At 38.5% G+C, this 15689-nt stretch overlaps 1 protein-coding gene across 2 annotated transcripts in view; it reads right to left on the bottom strand.

Annotated features, from left to right (window-relative positions):
• Positions 1-15689, bottom strand: part of CASP10 (caspase 10) — a 50423-nt gene that overhangs the window by 32087 nt on the left and 2647 nt on the right. The window contains exons 1-2 of one of the 2 annotated variants that reach the window (XM_025935184.2): positions 6519-6645; positions 379-433 (exon numbers count right to left, since the gene is read on the bottom strand). The gene's annotated coding sequence lies outside the window, so the exon portion shown is untranslated. Of the gene's footprint in view, positions 1-378; positions 434-6518; positions 6646-15689 lie in introns of those variants that run through there. The other variant, XM_086719263.1, reaches the window with a different exon arrangement.

Genomic DNA, 15689 nt, shown 5'->3' with positions numbered 1-15689 from the left:
TGTGATCATCCATGGGGTCTTTCCTTCTAGTAGCAGCCTGTGATACCAGAAACCAAATGAATGGCTTTTTGGAGATGTCTTCCTATTCCAAGGTAGCATACGTTTGCCTTGAAGTTTCCAGAAGATTCCAATCTAGAACTTTAGTGAGTCTAACAGACTTTGTCTCCATTTGTGGACTAGCATATTTCTGCCAGTAGAAGTCTGTGTTGGAGCTTTCCTGGGACTTTTCAAACCTTCATTTTCCCTGGCATGGCTAATAAATCCCGGCAGAAACAGTGCCATTGCTGACAACGAGAGCTTTTGCAAGTTTCTAAAACTGAAGGAAGGAACAAGGCTAGCGTCTAAGACCTCAGCAGGGGAAAGGTGCTAATCACATACCTTCAGATCAAATTCCGCTCGTCCTCTGGAGGTAAATGGTTCCGGGAGAAACTGCCTGAAAACAAGTTTTTAAGAAATTAAAATTCTCTGTGTAATCCACGTTCCAGGGAAGCTCCCATTTGCGCGGGAAGAGAACTCAAGACTTTCTGCCTATGCAAGTGAAAACTGGATGTCCCGGTTCGGGTAACTTGATAATTAACTTCCTGCTCACGTCATAGCTCCCTTGACGGTCTCTCCCCCTCCCTTTTCCAGGTTTAGGATAACTCTGACAAACAGCGCCTCCTAAAGGCAAGAGTTACAACTTTCCTGCCGGACAGCTAGGGATTTTCCCAGGTTAAACCAAAGACTGCTGCAAATGAACTCTTGGAAGGCACTGTTTTTAGCCTTTCCCTTGGATCACTAAGATTGGAGAATCAAAAAAGAAAGAGAGAGAATTGGAAAAGGTGAGAAGGAGAGGATATGAGAGGAGGGAAAGAAAGAAAGAAAGAAAGAAAGAAAGAAAGAAAGAAAGAAAGAAAGAAAGAAAGAAAGAAAAAAGAGAAAGAGGAAGCAGGGAAGGAGGAAGAGAGAGGAAGGAGGGAAGGATGGAAGGAGAAAGAAAGAAAGAAAGAAAGAAAGAAAGAAAGAAAGAAAGAAAGAAAGAAAGAAAAGGAAGGAAAGAAGGAAAGAAGGAGGAATATTTTCCTCACCATCTCCTCCCCCAAACTCATTTAACCTTTAAAATAAAACCCAAAAAGCTCAAGAAAGGGTGGTCAGCCATATTAACTCTTTCTCAAAAAATTGCATGTGCAAATAAAAACACTTTTAAGACAAAAAAAAAAGAGGGAGAGCTAGACTATAAGCCCGTTTGGAGGTATTTTCAGGGAACTCAATTAACAGCAGACAAAGTCGATGAAATCTTTGGCCTCATAGCACATTCAATGCAGCAGGAAAGAGACTTTGGAGACATTATTTCTAAGAATAAAAACAATACCTAATACTTATATGGCAACTACCATGTGCCAGGTACTATATTTTCATTCAATCATCTCAAGTCTCTAAGATAAATACTACTAGTATGAACGCTCTTTTAAGATGTGAAAACTAAGACACAGAAAGGTTAAGTAATTTGACACAGTGAGCTAGTGGGAAAGCCATAATTTAAACCAGAAAACCTGACTCTAATTCACTATACTATAATTCAACTAATTCAAACGTGCAGAGCTCTGGGAAGAAGCACAGAATCTTAGAAAGGTATTTTATCTCTGAAAAAGAAGTAAGATTTATGATGCTTTATTAACAAATATATTAAAGTGCCATTCTCATATCCTTGGCATCATCCAGAGAATTTCTGTGTTTAAGAAAGACGAGCCCTATTACTCAACTATAAAAATGAATGAAATCTTGCCATTTGCAACGTGGATAGACCTCAAGTGTATTATGCTAAGTGAAATAAGCCAATCAGAGAAAGACAAATACCATGTGATTTTACTTACATGCAGAATCTAAAAAACAAAACAAATGAACAAACAAACAAAACAGTAACAGACTCATAGATACAGGAAACTGTTGGTTACTAGAGTAAGGGTTGGGGGGCAACCAAAATACGTGAAGGAGATTAAGAGGTAGAAACTTGCAATTATAAAATAAGTAAGTGATGGGAATGTAACATAGAGCATAGGAAATATAGTCAGTAATTTTGTAACCACTCTGTGTAGTGATAGATGGTAACTATACTTAACATGGGAAACATTTCATAATGTATAAAAATATAGAATCACTATTAGGTATACTTGAAACTAATAGGATATTGTATGTCAATTGTAGTTCAATTTTTAAAAAGCTTACAACTTGAGGGGTGCCTGGGTAGTTCAGTCGGTTAAGTGGCAGACTCTTGGTTTTGGCTCAGGTCATGATCTCACAGTTTGTGGGTTGGAACCCCGAGTTGGCTCCACACTGGCAGTGTGGAGCTTTTTGGGATTCTCTTGTCTCCCTCTCTCTGCCTCTCCCCCCTCAAAATAAATAAATAAACTTAAAAAAAATAAAATAAGCCTATAACTTGAAGTCTAGAGGAAGGAAGGAAGGAAGGAAGGAAGGAAGGAAGGAAGGAAAGAAGGAAGGAAGGAAGGAAAGAAAAGAGAGGGGAGAAGGAGGGAGGGGGAAAGAGATTAAATTGCTCTGCAAGTGTGAAAACTGGAAGCAAGTGTGAAAAACCTGAATGTGGCTTGAGGAAATGATTGTGTATGACACAATAAAGTACATAAGCCCTTTCAACTTTTGTTCAACAATATTAACTATTTAGTAACCTCTTCCTAAGTGCAAAGCACTGAACTGGGCACAGTTAGGAAGAAAGTGAATACAATGCAATGTCTGCCTTCAAATAATTATGACTACTACCATTTCTTCACCTCTTCTTTTCTGATTAACTGTATAAAGTCAACATTATTAGTCCATTCAGTAGATGATGAAATCAAAGTTCAGAGATGCTAAGTATCTTGCTATCATCCCAAAGCTGTTGATCCCAAGGCTACTGCCGCCTGTAACTCCATGTGACATAATGTCTGTAAACATTGGGCAGGGCATGGTGACGCTGCCACGGGGCTTCACCTAAATGCCACAAAAGCCCCAAGGAACAAAGGATGGATCCTGACGAAGATGTCTTGGAGGAGGAGGTATTGAGCTAAGCCTGGAAAGTAGAAGTAGAATAGAGACAAATGAAGTAAAACTTAAACTTTTATCCTAGTGCTCAGTGGAAACACTCAAACCAAGTTTACAGAGGTGAGACCGTGTGCCATGTCATTTGTATTGAATATTTCATACTTCTTCCAATTTGGAACACAGTTACTGAGGACGTGCTGATGGCAAGTTGATAGTAGTGGAAAGAATAAACATTTCTTACAGCATCTTTCCTGATTGGTCGCAGTCAGCTGGGTCTACATGAAGAGCTAGTCAAAACCTACATAGCCTTTTATAGCAATGGGAGTCTGCTACTACCCTGGTGACAAAGAGGAAATACTGGATTGTTTCTTTTTAGTTCTGCCTTGAGAGTGGCTGGTGGTGGCAATAGAAGGTTTTTCTTTACAACCAGGCTTTGGTCCAGGTTCTCCACCCTCAAAATTTATAAAAGGAAACTTTATAAGTGTAAAGACTCTTGAACTAAAAAATGGACACAGGTGATGGGGAAGGTAGGTGTATGAACTGGAGAAGAGCTCTGTGTCCTAAAACTTTCACTTCAACCCTGGTCCTGAGGTAGCAGGTTATTTTGATTAGCCATCCCATCACAAACTTCCAGGACCTCCACACCTTATCCACACACTCCAGACCTTGCCAGAAACAATTTTATTCATGGGAGCATGGTGAAGCCAAGTACCAAAGTGGAAGACTTTCTCTGGCAAGGATCCCAGCAGAGATCGCTAACTAGTGAACTGGCAGGAGACAAGTAAAATGTGGCCCATTTTGGATTCACTATACTACAGACTGACCTGTTTTAATATGTCCCTTTTCTTATTACAAAAGTGGTCATTAAAAAAGAGAAGGTAAACTTCCAGTATTTAATGTAGAAAAGCTGGAAAATGGAGAAACATGCAGTCACTTGTAGTCTATAACTACCTTAAAATTTTAGTATATATTCTTTCACATTTTTATGTGTATATTATTTGCCAAAAATTCAATTATGCTGTACAATTTTCTTTTTTCACTTAATAATACACATTTTTTCCCATATCATTACATAATCTTTGAAAACATGATGTATAGTGGCTACATGATATTCCTTTCCATGGATGTTCCATATGTATTTAACCAATTTCTAATTATCAGACATCCAATTTGTTTCCAAGTTTTTGCTATTGTGAACAATGCTGCATAGAAGATACTTATAGAGGGGTGCCTGGGTGACTCAGTCCGCTAAGCATCAGACTCCTGAGCTCCGCTCAGGTCAGGATCTTGCAGTTCCATGCAATGGAGCCCCGTGTCAGGCTCTGCGTTCACAGTGTGGAGCCTGCTTGAGACTCTGTCTCTCCCTTCTCTGCCTCTCCCCGCCAAAAAATAAGTTAATTAACATTAAAAAAAGAAGATACTTACAGACAAATCTTGGCACATTTTTTTATTATTTAAAATAAATTAAATTAAATTATTTAAAACATTTTAAAATTATTTTCTTTGGATGAACCCAAATGTAGAATTAGTAAGCTAATCTTTAATTTCACCCTACCCCAGTCCATCTTACTTTTAAGTGAGCTGGGGGCAGGGGGGTGGTGCCTGGGTGGCTCAGTCGGTTGAGCATCTGACTCTTGATTTCAGGTCAGGTCATGATCCCAGGGCCATGGGATAGAGCCCTGCACCAGGCTCAGCATTTATCATGGAGCCTCCTTGAGAGTCTCTCTCTGCCCCTCCCCCTCAAAAAAAAATTAAGTGAGCTTGGGACAAGAAGCTCGGTAATTCTGAGGTGACAAAAACCTCAAAGTTCCACAAGATAATGATGTTTACTAAAAGATTTTAACAGATTAACATTGGATTCACTAGGGGACTAGGTGGATGTGGTTAAAAGAGTAAAATATTTTTAATGCTGCTAAAAAAAAAAGAATCAAAAGATAACTCAAAATGGGTCAGAGACCTAAATGTAAGAACTAAAATCATAAAACTCTTACAAGAAAATATAAGAGTAACTCTTCATGACCTTGCCTAATGGCAATAGTTTTGGACATATAATGCCAAAACTTTTAAGCAGCAAAAGAAAAAATACATCAATTAGACATCATCAAAATATACAAATTTTGTGCTAGAAGAGACCCTATTTAGAAAGTGAAAAGACAATCCCCAGAATGGAAGAAATTATTTGCAAATCTTCTATCTGATAAGAGACTAGTATCCAGAATATATAAGCAATACTTATACCAGAACAGCAAAAAGATAATCAATTAAAAATGGGAAAGGATTTGGAGGAGCCAAGATGGCGGAACAGCGTGGAAGCTTTTTGTGTGTCTTGCGTCCATGAAATACAGCCAGACCAACACTAAACCATCCTACACACCTAGAAAACTGATTGGAGGATTAACACAACAATCTGCACAACCTGAACCACAGAATTCAGCGGGTACGTGGCATAGAGAGCTGAACTTGGGGACCAAGAAGCCACTAAAGGTAGGGAACCCCTTTTGCGGGCAGAGAGAGGACGGAGACTGGGGAGGGGGGGAGCATATGGGAAAAGCACCCCTCCCCAAAAGCAGCTGGAGAGAAAGTGGAAAATTGGAAACAGCCACAGGGACTAAACTAAAAAGGGAGAAAGGAGAAAGGAGAGGGTTTAAATTCCATTAAGACTGTAAACAAGGGGAGCACAAAGGCTGCAACTCTGCAGCTTGATACCTGGCGATGCTCTGGTGGGAAGGGTGAATCCCCAGGAACAGAGTGGGGTGTGGGAGGTTCTCGGGCCACACAGGGAAAAGCAGTTCCACTGCTGGGGGGCATTTGGTAGAGACTATTGAAGCCACCTGGTCCCAGAAGACCCTGGAAGGCAGCCACATTCGCTGGTGCTGGGACAAGGTCGTTGGGGGTGAAGCCTGGTGCCAGATTGTGTTGTGATTTTCCATAATCCCTGAAATGCTGCTGCTACACTGTCTCGTGAACTTTTTTGGGGGCGGGCTGGCACCTGGCTGCAGTCTCGGGGCACTGGCAACAGCATGGCCCAGCAGGCGTTCCTGGGTGCAGCCGACATTCAGCCATTGCTCATTCAGCCATTGCTCGGTGAGACCCTCCCACAGAGGGGCGGAACGGGTCAAAGCCGCAGTCCTTCGGAAGTAAGGGGCCGGGGAAAACAGCCACATCTGACACAAAACTTGGGAGAGCAGTACTGCCTCAGGCCTGGTCACAGAGAGTGAAAAAGCGGGAGTGGACGAGAGCTAAAGACAGAGGACCGGTGTGCAATTGCTGATCCAGGAGAACAGACTGGGTAGCTGGGTGGCACCATTTTCACTGCTCCCGCGAATGTGCATATGCATCTATGAGCACCGCAACAATCCACCCCAGTAGGCTAGCAGCGCCATCTAGTGGAGAGCAGAGCTGTTACACTGAGCCCCGCCCAACTCTGCCAACATTGCTCTTCAAGAACACAAGCCTCACCACCGGGCTTAATTTATGGACTATAAAGAGCTACATAGACTGACCTGTAGGGGAAAATGAAGCAATTTCAGTCCTACTTCAATCTGTTAGCAGGTTCATCTATTCAATTTTTTTTCTTTTTTTATCTTTTTTTTCTTTTTCCTTTTCCTCTTTTACAATTCTTTTCTTTTTCTTGAATACAGAAAGAGAAAAAATTCATTTTTATTTTCAATTTTTATTAAAAATATCTGTCTTCAATTTTTATTACTATATTTTTTACTTTTGTGTAATTTTTTTCAAATTCTACTTTCCTTCCATCATTTTATATTGGTCTACTTCAGTGTACTCACCTTTTCAAATTTTCAAACAATTTCCTTTTTTTTCTTTCTCTTTTTTCTCTTTCTCATTTCTTTTCATTTTCTTGAATGCAGAAAGAGAAAAACTTCATTTTTACATTCAATTTCTTTTAAAAATATGTTTATTTAATTTTGTATACTATGTTTTTTGCTTTTATGTAAATTTGTTCAAATTCTATCTTACTCCCATCATTTTATTTTATTCTACTACAGTGTATTCACTTTTTCAAATTTTCAAATGATTTCTTTTTTCTTTTCTCTTTTTTCTCTTTTTCTTTTTTATCTTTTTTTCTCTTTTTCATTTCTTTTCTTTTTTCTTAAATACAGAAAATGAAAAAATTCATATTTATTTTTAATTTTTATTAAAAATATTTTTCTTTCAAAAAAAAAATTCAAAAAAAAAAAGAAGACACTAAAAAGGGGCGCCTGGGTGGCGCAGTCGGTTAAACGTCCGACTTCAGCCAGGTCATGATCTCGCGGTCTGGGAGTTCGAGCCCCGCGTCGGGCTCTGGGCTGATGGCTCAGAGCCTGGAGCCTGTTTCCGATTCTGTGTCTCCCTCTCTCTCTGCCCCTCCCCCGTTCATGCTCTGTCTCTCTCTGTCCCAAAAATAAATAAACGTTGAAAAAAAAAATATTAAAAAAAAATATATTTTTCTTTCAATTTTTTTGTACTATATTCTTTCCTTTTGTGTATATTTTTTCAAATTCTATTTTACCCCCATCATCTCATTTTAGTCTACTTCAATGTATTCATTTTTTCAAATTCTCAAACAATTTCCTTTTTTTTTCTCCCCCCCTTTTTTTCTCTAATCGGTCAAACCACTTTCAACATCCAGACCAAAACACGCCTAGGATCTAGAATCGTCTATTCTATTTGTGTGTGTGTGTGTGTGTGTTTTAAGTTTTGATTTTAATATTTTTTTAATTTTAATTTTTTTAATTTCAATTTTTCTACCTCATTAATTCCTTTTCTCCCTTCAAAATGACAAAACAAAAGAAGTCACCCCAAAAGAAAGAGCATGAAGAAATGACAGCCAGGGATTTAACCAACACAGATACAAGCAAGATGTCTGAACCAGAATTCAGAATCATGATAATAACAATACTAGCTGGAGTCAAAAATAGATTAGAATCCCTTTCTGCAGAGATAAAACGAGTAAAAAATAGCCAGAATGAAATTAAAAATGCTATAACTGAGCTGCAATCATGGATGGATGCAGCGGCGGCAAGGATGGACGAGGCAGAACAGAGAATCAGCCATATAGAGGACAAATTATAGAGCATAACGAAGCATAAAAAAAGAGGGAGATTAAGGCAAAAGAGCACGATTTAAGAATTTGAGAAATCAGTGACTCATTAAAAAAGGAACAACATCAGAATCATAGGGATCCTAGAAGAGGAAGACAGAGAAATAGGGGTAAAAGTGTTATGTGAGCAAATCATAGTGGAAAACTTCCCTAACCTGGGGAAAGACACAGACATCAAAATCCAGGAAGCACAGAGGACTCCCATTAGATTCAATAAAAACCAACCATCAACAAGGCATATCATAGTCAAATTCCCAAAATACTCAGGCAAGGAGAGAATCATGAAAGCAGCAAAGGAAAAAAGTCCTTAACTACAAGGGAAGACAGATCAGGTTTGCAGCAGACCTATCCACAGAAACTTGGCAGGCCAGAAAGGAGTGGCAGGATATATTCAATGTGCTGAATCAGAAAAATATGCAGCCAAGAATTCTTTATCCAGCAAGGCTATCATTAAAACTAGAAGGAGAGGTAAAAAGTTCCCCAGACAAACAAAAATTAAAGGAGTTTGTGACCGCTAAACCAGCCCTACAAGAAATTTTAAGGGGGATTCTCTGAGAGGAGAAAAGATGAATGAATGAATAAATAAATAAATAAATAAATAAATAAATAAATAGCAAAAGCAACAAGATTAGAAAGGACAACAGAACACCACCAGAAACTCCAACTCTACAAGTAACATAATGGCAATAAATTCATATCTTTCAGTAGTCACTCTAAACGTCAATGGACTCAATGCTCCAATCAAAAGACAGAGTAACAGAATGGATAAGAAAACAGGACCCATCTATATGTTGTTTACAAGAGACCCACTTTAGAGCTAAAGACACCTTCAGATTGAAAATAAGGGGATAGAGAACCATCTATCATGCTAATGGTCAACAAAAGAAAGCTGGAGTAGCCATACTTATATCAGACAATTTAGACTTTAAATAAAGACTGTATCAAGAGATGCAGAAGGGTATTATATCATAATCAAGGGTTCTATAGACCAAGAAGACCTAACGATTGTAAACATTTATGTGCCAAATGTGAAAACACCCAAATATATAAATCAATTAATCATAAACATAAAGAAACTCATCAAGTTACCATAATAGTAGGAGACTTCAACAGCCCACTCACAGCAAAGAACAGATCATCTAATCAAAAAATCAACAAGGAAACAATGGCTTTGAATGACACACTGGACCAGATGGACTTAACAGATATATTCAGAACATTTCATCCTAAAGCAGCAGAGTATACATTCTTCTCCAGTGCACATGGAACGTTCTCCAGAATAGACCATATACTGGGACACAAATCAGCCCTAAGTAAGTACAAAAAGATCGAGATCATACCATGCATATTTTCAGACCACAATGCTATGAAACTCAAAATCAACCACAAGAAAAAATTTGGAAAGGTAACAAATACTTGGAGACTGAAGAACATCCTACTAAAGAATGAATGGGCTAAACAAGCAGTTAAAGAGGAAGTTAAAAAGTATATGGAAGTCAATGAAAATGATACCACCACAACCCAAAACCTCTGGGACACAGCAAAGGCAGTCATAAGAGGAAAGTATATAGCAATCCAGGCCTTCCTAAAGAAGGAAGAAAGATCTCAGATACACAACCTAACCTTACGCCTTAATGAGCTGGGAAAAGAACAGCAAATAAAACCCCAAACCAGAAGAAGACAGGAAAAAATAAAGATTAGAGCAGAAATTAATGCTATCAAAACAAAACAAAACAAAAAAAAACAGTAGAACAGATCAATGAAACCAGAAGCTGGTTCTTTGAAAGAATTAACAAAATTGATAAACCACTAGCCAGTTTGATCAAGAAGAAAAAGGAAAAGACCCAAAAATAAAATCAAGAATGAAAGAGGAGAGATCACAACCAACACAGCAGAAATAAAAACAATAATAAGAGAATATTATGAGCAATTATATGCCAATAAAATGGGTAATCTGGAAGAAATCGACAAATTCCCAGAAACACATACACTACCAAAACTGAAACAGGAAGAAATGGAAAATTTGAACAGACCCATAACGAGTAAGGAAATCGAATTAGTAATCAAAAATCTCCCCCAAAAACAAGAGTCCAGGGCCAGATGGCTTCCCAGGAGAACTCTATCAAACATTTAAGAAAGAGTTAACACCTATTCTCTTGAAACTATTCCAAAAAATAGAAACGGAAGGGAAACTTCCAAACTCTTTCTATGAAGCCAGCATTACCTTGATTCCAAAACCAGACAGAGACCCCACTAAAAAGGAGAACTATAGACCAATTTCCCTGATGAACATGGATACAAAAATCCTCAACAAGATATTAGTCAACTGGATCCAACAATACCTTAAAAAAAATTATTCACCATGATCAAGTGGGATTTATACCTGGGATGCAGGGCTGGTTCAATATCCACAAAACAATTAACGTGATTCATCACATCAATAAGAGAAAGGACAAGAACCATATGATCCTCTCAATAGATGCAGAGAAAACATTTGACAAAATACAGCATCCTTTCTTGATAAAAACCCTCAAGAAAGTAGGGATAGAAGGAGCATACTTCGACATGATAAAAGCCATATTTGAACGACCCAACGCTAATATCATCTTCAATGGGGAAAAACTGAGAGCTTTCCCCCTAAGGTCAGGAACAAGACAGGGATGTCCACTATTGCCACTGTTATTCAACAAAGTATTGGAAGTCTTAGCCTCTGCAATCAGACAACACAAAGAAATAAAAGGCATCCAAATCGGCCAGGAGGAGGTCAAACTTTCACTCTTCGCAGATGACATGATACTCTATGGAAAATCCAAAAGATTCCACCAAAAAACTGCTAGAACTGATCCATGAATTCAGCAAAGTGGCAGGATATAAAATCAATGCACAGAAATCTGTTGCATTCCTATACACCAACAATGAAGCAACAAAAAAAAGAAATCAAGGAATTGATCCCGTTTACAGTTGCACCAAAAACCATAAAATACCTAGGAATAAATCTAACCACAGAGGTGAAAAATATATACACTTAAAACTATAGAAAGCTGATGAAAGAAATTGAAGAAGACACAAAGAAATGGAAAAAGATTCCATGCTCCTGGATAGGAAGAACAAATATTGTTAAAATGTCGATACTACCCAAAGCAATCTACATATTCAATGAGATCCCTATCAAAGTAACATCAGCATTCTTCACAGAGCTAGAACAAATAATCCTAAAATTTGTATGGAACCAGAAAAGACCCCAACTAGCCAAAGCGATCTTGAAAAAGAAAACCAAAGCAGGAGGCATCACAATCCCAGACTTCAAGCTATACTACAAAGGTATAATCATCAAGACAGTATGATACTGGCACAAGAACAGACACTCAGATCAATGGAACAGAATAGAGAACCCAGAAATGGACCCACAAATGTATGGGCAACTAATCTTTGACAAAGCAGGAAAGAATATCCAATGGAATAAAGAGAGTCTCTTCAGCAAGTGGTGCTGGGAAAACTGGACAGCGACATGCAGAAGAATGAACCTGGACCACTTTCTTACACCACACACAAAAATAAACTCAAAATGGATGAAAGACCTCAATGTAAGTAAGACAGGAAGCCATCAAAATCCTCGAGGAGAAAGCAAGCAAAAACCTCTTTGACCGTGGCCGTAGCAACTTCTTACTCAATACATCTCCAGAGGCAAGGGAAACCAAAGCAAAAATGAACTATTGGGACCTCATCAAAATAAAAAGCTTTTACACAGCGAAGGAAATAATCAGCAAAACTAAAAGGCAACGGACAGAATGGGAGAAGATATTTGCAAATGGCCTATCAGATAAAGGGTTAGTATCCAAAATCTACAAAGAACTTATCAAACTCAACACCCAAAAAACAAATAATCCAGTGAAGAAATGGGCAAAAGACATGAATAGACACTTCTCCAAGGAAGACATCCAGATGGCCAACCGACACATGAAAAAATGCTCAACATCACTCCTCATCAGGGAAATACAAATCAAAACCACAATGAGATACCACCTTACACCTGTCAGAATGGCTAACATTAACAACTCAGACAACAGATGTTGGCAAGGATGCGGAGAAAGAGGATCTCTTTTGCATTGTTGGTGGCAATGCAAGCTTGTGCAGCCACTCTGGAAAACAGTATGGAGGTTCCTCAAAAAACTAATAATAGAACTATCCTACGAACCAGCAATTGCACTACTAGGCATTTATCCATGGGATACAGGTGTGTTGTGTTGAAAGGATACATACGCTCCCACGTTTATAGCAGCGCTATGATGGACAATAGCCAAAGTATGGAAAGAGCCCAAATGTCCATCGACAGATGAATGGATAAAGAAGAAGTGGTATATATATATATATATATACACACACACACACACACAATGGAGTATTATTCGGCAATCAAAAAGAATGAAATCTTGCCATTTGCAACTATGTGGATGGAACTGGAGAGTATTATGCTAAGTGAAGTCAGTCAGAGAAAGACAAATATCATATGACTTCACTCATTTGAGGACTTTAAGAGACAAAACAGATGAACAAAGGGAAGGGAAACAAAAATAATATAAAAACAGGGAGGAGGACAAAACAGAAGAGACTCATAAATATGGAGAATAAACTGAGGGTTTCTGGAGGGGGGATGGGCTAAATGGGTAAAGGGCATTAAGGAATCTACTCCTGAAATCACTATTTCACTATATGCTAACTCATTTGGATGTAAACTTTAAAAAATAAAAAATAAAATTTTAAAAAAATGGGAAAGGATATGAATAGATGTTTCTACAGAGAACATATACAAATGGCCAATATGCACATGAAAAGATCTTCAACAGAATTAGTTATTAAGGCAATGTAATCAAAACTACAATGAGGTATCACTTCATATATAATAAAAAAAAGAGAAAGAAGAAAGAAAGAAAGAAAGAAAGAAAGAAAGAAAGAAAGAAAGAAGAAAGAGAAGGAGAGGAAGGAAGGAAGGAAGGAAGGAAGGAAGGAAGGAAGGAAAGAAAAAATAGACAATAACAAGTGTTGGCAAGGATGTGGAGAAATTGGGACATTGCTGGTGGGAATGTAAAGTGGTGCAGCCACTTTACTAAAACAGTTTAGCAGTCCTCAAAAAGTTGAACATATACTTACTATATGATCCAGTAAGTCCATTCCCATGTATATACCCAAGGGAACTGAAAGCATGTATCCACACAAAAACTTACACATGAATACTCATAGCAGCATCATTCATAAAGGCCAAAAACATGGAAACAATCCAAATTTCCATCAGTTGATGAATAAACAAAATGTGCTCTGTCAATTCAATGGAATATTTTTTAGCCATTAAATGAAATGAAGTACTAATGTATTCTTCAATATGGATGAACCTTGAAAACACGCTACGTAGAATAAGTCATATACAAAAGGAAACATACTGAATGATTTGTTCATAGGAAATATCCAGGGACGCCTGGGTGGCTCAGTCGGTTAAGCATCCGACTTCGGCTCAGGTCATGATCTCACGGTCCATGAGTTCAAGCCCCGCATCAGGCTCTGTGCTGACAGCTCAGAGCCTGGAGCCTGTTTCAGATTCTGTGTCTCCCTCTCTCTCTGACCCTCCCCTGTTCATGCTCTGTCTCTCTCTGTCTCAAAAATAAATAAACGTTTAAAAAAAAAAAAAGGAAATATCCAGAATGGACAAATATGTAGAAATAGAAAGTGGATTAGTGTTTGCTCAGGGGCTGGAGTGAAGGGGAAAATAGGAAATGATGGCTACCAGGTATGGAAATTCTTTTAAGGTAGATAAAAATGTTTTGAAATTAGATTGTGCATGTGCACAACTGTGAATATACTAAAAACCAGTGACTTGTATAGTTCAAAAGGATGAATTCTGAAAAATGTGAATTATATCTCAATGAAAAAAGAAAGGGATGTCTGGAATATGTCACAATCATATGTCACAAACTACCTTGTGATTGTTAATTGTATGATGTCAACTTGATGGTTAAAGGATGCCTAGATAGCCAGTAAACATTATTTCTGGGTATGTCTGTAAGGATGTTTCTGGAAGGGTTAGTATTTAAATCTGTAGACTGAGTAAAGAAAATCTGCCCTCATCAAATTGGGTGGGCAACCTCCAATCCATTAAGGATTGGTCCAATAAAAAGGAGGAGGGGCAAATTTTCTCTTTTTGAACTAGGATGGTCAACTTCTTCTACCTTTGGACATTAAAACACTCTTGGTTTTCTGGGTCTTTGGACTCTAGGACTTACAACAGCAGCCTTCCCTGCTCCCCACTCCCCAGCCACACCCTTACAGTGTAAACAATAGAGAATCTTAAAGGTTTCTAAGGAAAGTGACAGAGCTGCAATTAGGGAGATTCTTCAGGTTCTATGTATAAAGTTATCATAGAATTAAGAGGGTGGTGGCAGGATCAGTGAGAACGCTATGATCATAGTTCAGTGGAGAAATGATGGAGGCAGAAGAAATGTAATAATAGAGATAGATGGAAAAGGCATTATAGGTACAGAACCAACTAATTTGGAAACTAGCTGGATGAAGAAACATAGGAGAGGGTGGGTCAGAGTGAAAAATGATATTCTGGAGGTGCTGTTAACTGAAATTGAAGACACAGGCAGAAAAGCAGATTTGGAATGGAGGTGTTTTTGTTTTTGTTTTTAATATTTGGAATATCTTGAGTTTGAGGTGCGAAAAGGAAATGAAGTGGAAACACTGGCCAGGAAGCTGCAGGGCAAGATTTGAACTTGAAGAGTCTGCACTAGAAATGCCAACTTGTTAGCAGTACAGGAGTAGTAACCGAAGCTACAAGATTGTTAAAAGAGAACATATAAAAAGAGAAACAAAGGAGTGATCCTTGTGAATGTCCACATTTATGGATCTGGAGGAGAAAGATACAAAGAAGACTTGGTCAGAAGTCTGTCCTTGACAGAACTTCTAGGGTAAAATACGCTGGAGAAGTAGGAAGGGGACAATGACCCCATAGAATCTAAGGACTACAAGTTTGGTAAGTAAGCTCAATATTGCTCTTGGATCTTATAGATGTGGCAGAATGATTAAGGTGAAATCCAGATATCAGGGAAGTATGGAGTAAATGGGTAGGAGAGGGTATAGTCTAAAACATACCTAAGACACTAGCTTGAAAGAGAGGGGCATGGGGTGCTGGGGTGGCTCAGTTAGTTAAGGGTCCAACTCTTGATTTTGGCTCAGGTCATGATTTCACGGTTTGTGGGATTGAGCCTGGAGTTGGGCTCCACACTGACAGTGAGGAGCCTGCTTGGGATTCTCTCTCTCTGCCCCTCCCCTGCTTGCTCGCTATCTCTCTTTTTCTCACTCAAAATAAACGAATAAACATTTTTTTTAAGGGAGACAGGCTTTATTTGATGGAGGAGTCAGAACTTGTTTTTAGACCAAAGGTTCAAAGACAGAGAGAGAGATTAATGATACAAGACAGTTGAAATAGCATTCAGTCTTGACAGAAGACTGACCTATGCCAAAGGAAGCACTAAGAAGAGGATGCAAATCCCAGGTTTCAGGCAGGAAGTCCTTACCAAAT

The sequence above is a fragment of the Puma concolor genome, chromosome C1 (assembly GCF_028749965.1).
Source record: "Puma concolor isolate L17-30 chromosome C1, mPumCon1.1.hap2, whole genome shotgun sequence".
Lineage (NCBI taxonomy): Eukaryota > Metazoa > Chordata > Mammalia > Carnivora > Felidae > Puma > Puma concolor.
This window is presented reverse-complemented; position numbering and strand designations above follow the sequence as displayed.